This window comes from Ooceraea biroi, unplaced genomic scaffold, assembly GCF_003672135.1.
Source record: "Ooceraea biroi isolate clonal line C1 unplaced genomic scaffold, Obir_v5.4 UnassembledTig10, whole genome shotgun sequence".
In the NCBI taxonomy this organism is placed as follows: Eukaryota; Metazoa; Arthropoda; class Insecta; order Hymenoptera; family Formicidae; genus Ooceraea; species Ooceraea biroi.
This window is the reverse complement of record NW_020825070.1, coordinates 2,184-8,682: the sequence shown is the minus strand read 5'-3', so window position 1 is coordinate 8,682 and position 6,499 is coordinate 2,184. Positions and strand designations below refer to the sequence as shown.

General features: G+C 36.4%; 1 pseudogene; it reads left to right on the top strand.

Moving 5' to 3' along the window:
* Positions 1-2,171: 2,171 nt before the first annotated feature.
* On the top strand, positions 2,172-3,296 carry LOC113563462 (annotated as a pseudogene).
* Positions 3,297-6,499: the final 3,203 nt, after the last annotated feature.

Here is a 6,499-nt window from a genome sequence, read left to right as displayed (position 1 = left end):
CCTTCGTAATTCGAACTTAGAACTTTTCCATTCCTTCGTATTTCGACTTAGAATATTTTTCAATCTTCGTATCTTGACTTAGAATATTTTTTTCAACCTTCGTATCTCGACTTAGAATATTTTTCAATACTAGTACTTCAGAGTTATCTTAGAGTTAGACGTTAGCATTAATAACCGTAGTAGTTAACTTAAATTTTGTAAGAACAATTGTATTTCCACCAATTCATTTTATTTAGAATATATGTATTTTGTGTGCTTGAATTACGATTTATTTTATTTTTGACCACCAAGCCGATTTGATCATAATTCAGCGACTATAAATTTTACGCAGCTACCTCAGTTTCGGTCATTGGGTTTGTGTGTGTGTGCAACCAACTAACGAGCCTACAGTGCGGACAACGCACGTTGGTCTTCATTCCGCTGAGCTGACAGTCTTACAGTGCGGACAACGCACGGGACGGTCACTCGGTAACGAATCCCTTTCCGCACCACTCTCATCACAAGGTACACCCTAACTGAGGCGCGCACGTTTTTAACATTAACTTTTGCATAAATGACGAAGTTCTAATGCCGAAAACGAGACGAGGAGGAAAGAAACACCGAGCAAGACGTTTAGCTCGTATATTTTCTAACTTAGAGTCAGTGAACACCGTTGTCTCGCAGTATTACGGCATCGAGCCTCACTACATTGACCCAGAGTACGAGGCACTTTTCCGACCACGCGACCGTGACACTAACAGGAATAACAATAATTCGATCACAACGCGACTCACGAAACCGAGAGTGACCAGCCACTCTGTCGTATCACATCGAGTGATTCTAATCACGAACGGAAGCAACGAAGCCACGTGGGCAACGAGACTGGTCCCCATTTCATGCAACCTGCGGTACCCTCTGTGCCAAGATATTCCCGAGGGGGACCCTCGCCGAACTCATTACGATAGGCTGGCACAAGAGATCAAGGTACAGCGCTGGATCGAGAGTAACCAAGAACCCCTGGGTAAGTGAAATTATCATACTATTACCTCTCAACTTACACCGGCCTAATGATAAATTAATGAAGTTATCGACTCAGTCAAGTTAAAATTCAGAATATTACTACAGCTTTCTAATGATAAGTTAATGAAAGTAACTCATTCAAAGTAAAGGTCAGAACAGTATTGCAGTCGTCCATTAATGAGCTAATGAGGTTGATTCATTTTCATACAACCCGATGGCACTTTGCGTGATCACGCGCGGATACAAAGACGTCGAAACACAAGCCGCGTTATGCGAACAATGCACATCGTCACGAATCGGACCCATCTATCATAACGCGTACGCGAAAACGGAGACTCATAAATTGAACATCGGGCCCCGTGTGATTGATGTAATCTGTACCTATTGTTCCGCACAATTAACGACCTACCGACCGGTCCATAGATGCACGCGTTGTTATAACGAAATGATCGGTTTAATTAGGGGGAAGTAAATTCGAATAAATTCGCCATCGGCCACCCCTTTTTTTTTGAACCGAAATTTTTCACAAAGAGCGACCCTGGCACCCTTCCGCGAGAACTGCACTCCTGGCGAAATCACTCTGATCACGAGTATCCCCGGGTAGAATCCTCGGATTCGGTAACCCGAAACAGTGATCTAGTCCCGTGCTACACGTCCGAGTCCTGCATTCTTTGCAGCCGCGATTAGCCGGGACGTAACAAGGGACCTTCTCCATAGGACTGGGAGGGATCGTCACCAAACTGAAGCCTAATACTACCACCGTTCACAGCATCCTGCTTGCCGGAACGATAAACCATGATGGAACTGCAAGGGTACACAATTCTCCGACCTTACGGACTTGGCACAACGTCGTAGTAGATGGAACTGTACGGATATCATTAAAGTCATCCTATGTTCCTGTGCACCTAAATTCTGGAAAAGTAATGCTAAGATCAGGAACTGTCTGCACACTGAGCGACGGTTTTTGCATCGATTTTGACGATGGATATTCATATTGGAAACCATGCCACATCGTCTTGAATTTCCACCAGTACAACGTACTGTATGAAGGAACGGCAGTTAAAATGAATGGAATAATGGATACCATTCATCAGACTATTTATACTTTGTCAGTCAGGATACAACTTTTGCCTTACAGCAGGAGAAGTCAAGCCGTGTGTGGATAACCTACTCACCACGGAGCATCCTAAACTATTTATCTTGGAGGCAGAAAAGGGAAACACCTTCGCGGAGCGAAGAGACATCCCTGTGGAGAACCTCGATATTTTCACCTACGTCAACTCTAAATTCGTGTACGTAGAAAAACATATACGACATCAGATGACATCGTTGTATCGTGACGTTATTCAACAACGTTGCGAGTTGGAAAAGGAAGTGTTAAAAAACACACTGTCCTTCGCTACTCTTCAGCCAGACGAATTCGCTTATCGGCTCATGAAAGGACCAGGTTACATGGCCGTCACTGCAGGGGAAGCCGTTCATGTCATCAAGTGTATACCAGTGGACGTCATCGTACGCCGCACTAAGGAATGTTATATTGAGCTACCGGTTACAGTACGCAACACTTCCCTCTTTATCACACCAAAATCACACGTGTTGACCAAGATGGGAACCATACGAGAGTGTAGCTACGAATTGCCAACCCTTTATCGAATTGAGGATACATGGATTGAACTTATTCCGGAGCCACGTGTTCGCAGAACATCGTTGCAGCAGTTACAACCTATGACAAGTATGTCATGGAATTATTTAACGCCGGGACCACTAGCTTCCAGCGGAATATATTCCCAGGCGGATCTTGATAAAATCAGGGATCATATAATGTTCCCTGCTGAAAAGCCAGCGTTACTTAACAGCATGGCTCGTGGAATCACCGGACACGTCATGCCTGACGATACCATGTCCATTTACAACTTATTGGATGAAGCATCATTAAACAAAATTGCTGAGTCAACTGCAAACGGATCTGGGGCGGATTCATCACATTTGGATCAGCCACAGCTGGAGTTTTTGGAGTATTATTAGTAGTACGACTAATCAAGCTAGCCATCGACACGATGATACATGGTTATGCTCTACATTCAGCCTACGGATGCAGTCTGTACGTGCTAGGAGCTATCTGGAGCTCCTTGACTCATCTGCTACTCTATTTGGCCAGAGGTACAGCCAAACGCAGCCACACGATGGACGAGCAGATCCCGAGGAACAACGATCATCGGAACCTGTGGAACCAGTATTATCGCAGTCTTTGTCGCAGAACAACCCTAGCAATCAGCAACTTCGCCGCAGGTGACTGACAGTGAAACCATTGTATACACAGACTTACAAAAACGTTTGCGTGAATATTAGAACCATTTCCTCGATTGCATCGGAAATGTTCTTAAATAAGGGGGGGATGTGACGTCCTGACGTCCACCTCACACCCATTTTTAATTTTTTTTATTTGCAATATTAATTATTAATGTATAACCGCTGATAGTTATTTTTGAGCGCCATTGATACTTACCATTTTTGCTTCACTACTTATTATTAACCACAGGCTTACGTAGAGTAGTCTGTTATTATCTAACCAAGAATATTATTTACTTGGCAACCTAACCGACACATTATTATGTTAAAAGCTTTAGCTTGATACTAGTTTTAATATAAAAATATATGAAGTAATTATATTAACATATATAAAGGGAAAAGAAAATATTAAAAGGACAAAAACAATATATATGTATAACTTAGTTATTATGCTTTATGATAGATTTATTTAATTAATTTAGTCACGTATATATATATATATATATATATATTTTCTGAAACATAAAAACACAAAAACATACATAAAATCAGTAAAATATATAAAAACAGTTTTATATACTCTAGCAGTTAAATAAAATAATTTTGAAACATTTATTAATAATTTGATAGATTTATAATATAATATTACGAGATTGATAATATTTAAGATCGTTTGAACTGTAATACCATGAAGGTTTTTATAGGTGTAGCAAAACCATTGAGCTACTTAATATTGTTTATTATATAAAAAGTATTAATGTTAGTTGTAATAATTGAAAGAATTATTTAAAAATATATCTTATTATATGGTTATATAGCCATTGATAAGTATTACAAATTTGGCTTAATACATTTGGGTTCTTGACAGGATAAAATATTTAATTATTTTTAATAACAAAGAAACAAATTGATTTGAAATGGATTTTATTATACTATAGTAAAGTCCTTTGCAAGTAGGTAATTTTCGTTAAAACCAATAGGGTCGGTTATTATATAAAAACGGGAAAAATCAATTAGTTATTTAAGACAAGAGTAAAAATAATGCCGGCGGAATTGAGTTTTATTAAGTGACGGTGTAGCTTTGATAGTTATTATAATTTACGGAGACATTTGGTGTTGATTGTTGTACAAGGTCATAAGTTGTTATTAATAACAATTAAAGGAGTAAATTTTGGAATTAATTTTATTATACAATGAAATAGTTTTGTGAGTGTAGTAAATTGTATTACCACATTTGAAGTGATTTATCGTATAGAAAAATTAATATTATTTTTATAACATAAAAGGAGAAACATTTTATAAGTAAAAGAATGTAGAATATTTGTCTACAATCTTAGTCAAAAAGAAGTACGTATTTAAATTTACGAAATTGCAATAAAATTTTACTAAATTTTTTGGGTCTAAAATTTGAACCGTAAGGAAATAATTTGTTATAATTATATTGAAGCATCTAGGTCATAAGAGGAAACTAATAGGGACCTCAGATTTTGAAAATAATCATTTTTACGGAAGTGACCAACAACTTTTGGGAATCATCATTTTTAGCTAGGCTGATGGTACCTGTGATGAAATTTTTCTTATCGCACCACGGGATCATTGAGAAACCACAAAATTGCAAAGTCACTATTTGTTAAACAAATCAGCGTTATTTTTCAATATTTATAGTGTAGAAAGTTTTAATGAAATATTAATAGTTTAGAAGTTACAAAGTTAAAAACAATTAAAGTCAAAATCAATTAGTGAACAATTTAATATAAAAGGAAATAAGTTGTTTAACCCAAAAATATTAAGAAAAGAATAAATCGTTAATTAATTATGAATAAAAGTATATTACACATGGTATTACATTCATAGTAAGGATTATTGAATTTATTTAATGGAATATTTTATGTTACTGAGCATTAATTTAAGTATATAATTATTACGCATTTAATCTGTTAATAATTAAGTATATTAACAACACCATATACGAACACACTTATATATGTGCATATAACCCATAAAAGAATTATTGGTTATTTAAGATTTTATGAATTAATTAAGACTAACATTGTATTGGAATAATAATTTTATACGGTTTAATTATAATATTAAACCCGGCACACCAATAGTTGCTTTATTACTAATTTTATAATAACCAAAGAATAGACGTGCAAGTACATACACGTGTATATCTATATATATAGGCATCCCTATATATATAAGACAATTATTGGTTGAGTGAGATTTTATAAGTTTATTAGAATGGAATCTTGAAATAATAATTTTAGATGATTTAATTACATTATTAAAGGCTCATGATACCAATAATTGATTTTACAATAATTTATAATGATTATTATTTCACTGAATGCGTTATATTATTAAGTAGACGTATGCAGGGTCTTATAATAATTCATGCATAAGACTAGGAGCATATAAATGCATATGTCAAGCGTTATAATTTTAAGATTAAATTTGTGAGCATTACAGAATTATTTAAATATTAATTTGAATAAGACAGTGAACACAGCGTTAAGTAACAAAGGAATAAAGATTTAAATTCACGAAGGAATATTATTTCATGATGACTAATTGTAAAAGACGGTGACTTGTCGGCACCTGATTGAAATAATAATCCAAGACCGCTGTCTTAATCAAAGGTTGAATAGATATCTCGAGCAAGACATATCGGCAGGAAGTTGCAGCTGCCATTTGATTCGGAGAAACTCCGGTTGATTAAAAAGCATAACAGATGAGCGATAATTCTGTACTGCGAATTTCATGTTGAACTTACGCGTCAAAATACGTTTATCTTTTGTAAGCGTTGAGCTCACCGTTGAGCTCATCGTCCCCACTAGACGCACCGTGAGACCAATCCCACCACTTAAGTTTTCGATCCCACCATAAGAATCTTCGAAAACGAAGAACCAATGAGTTAAGTGGGCAGAGCCTCCCTACTATTTTAGTTTTTGCTTTAACCGTAGCGTCCCCACTTATTGTAATCCCTTCTCGAGCTACAGGGACCCTGTCCCCACGCATCATAATTTTTGAGTATATAACGTGATGCAGCAGCCAGAGAATCACACTGACTCACACTTTTTACACACACCTTTTACACTGTACCTTTTTGACGACCCTTTTAGACTACACTTACTTTTAATTAATTATTGGAGTCGCTAGCTAGCGTAAATTCGCTAACTAAGCGTAAAATATAACGTAGAGCCAGTGA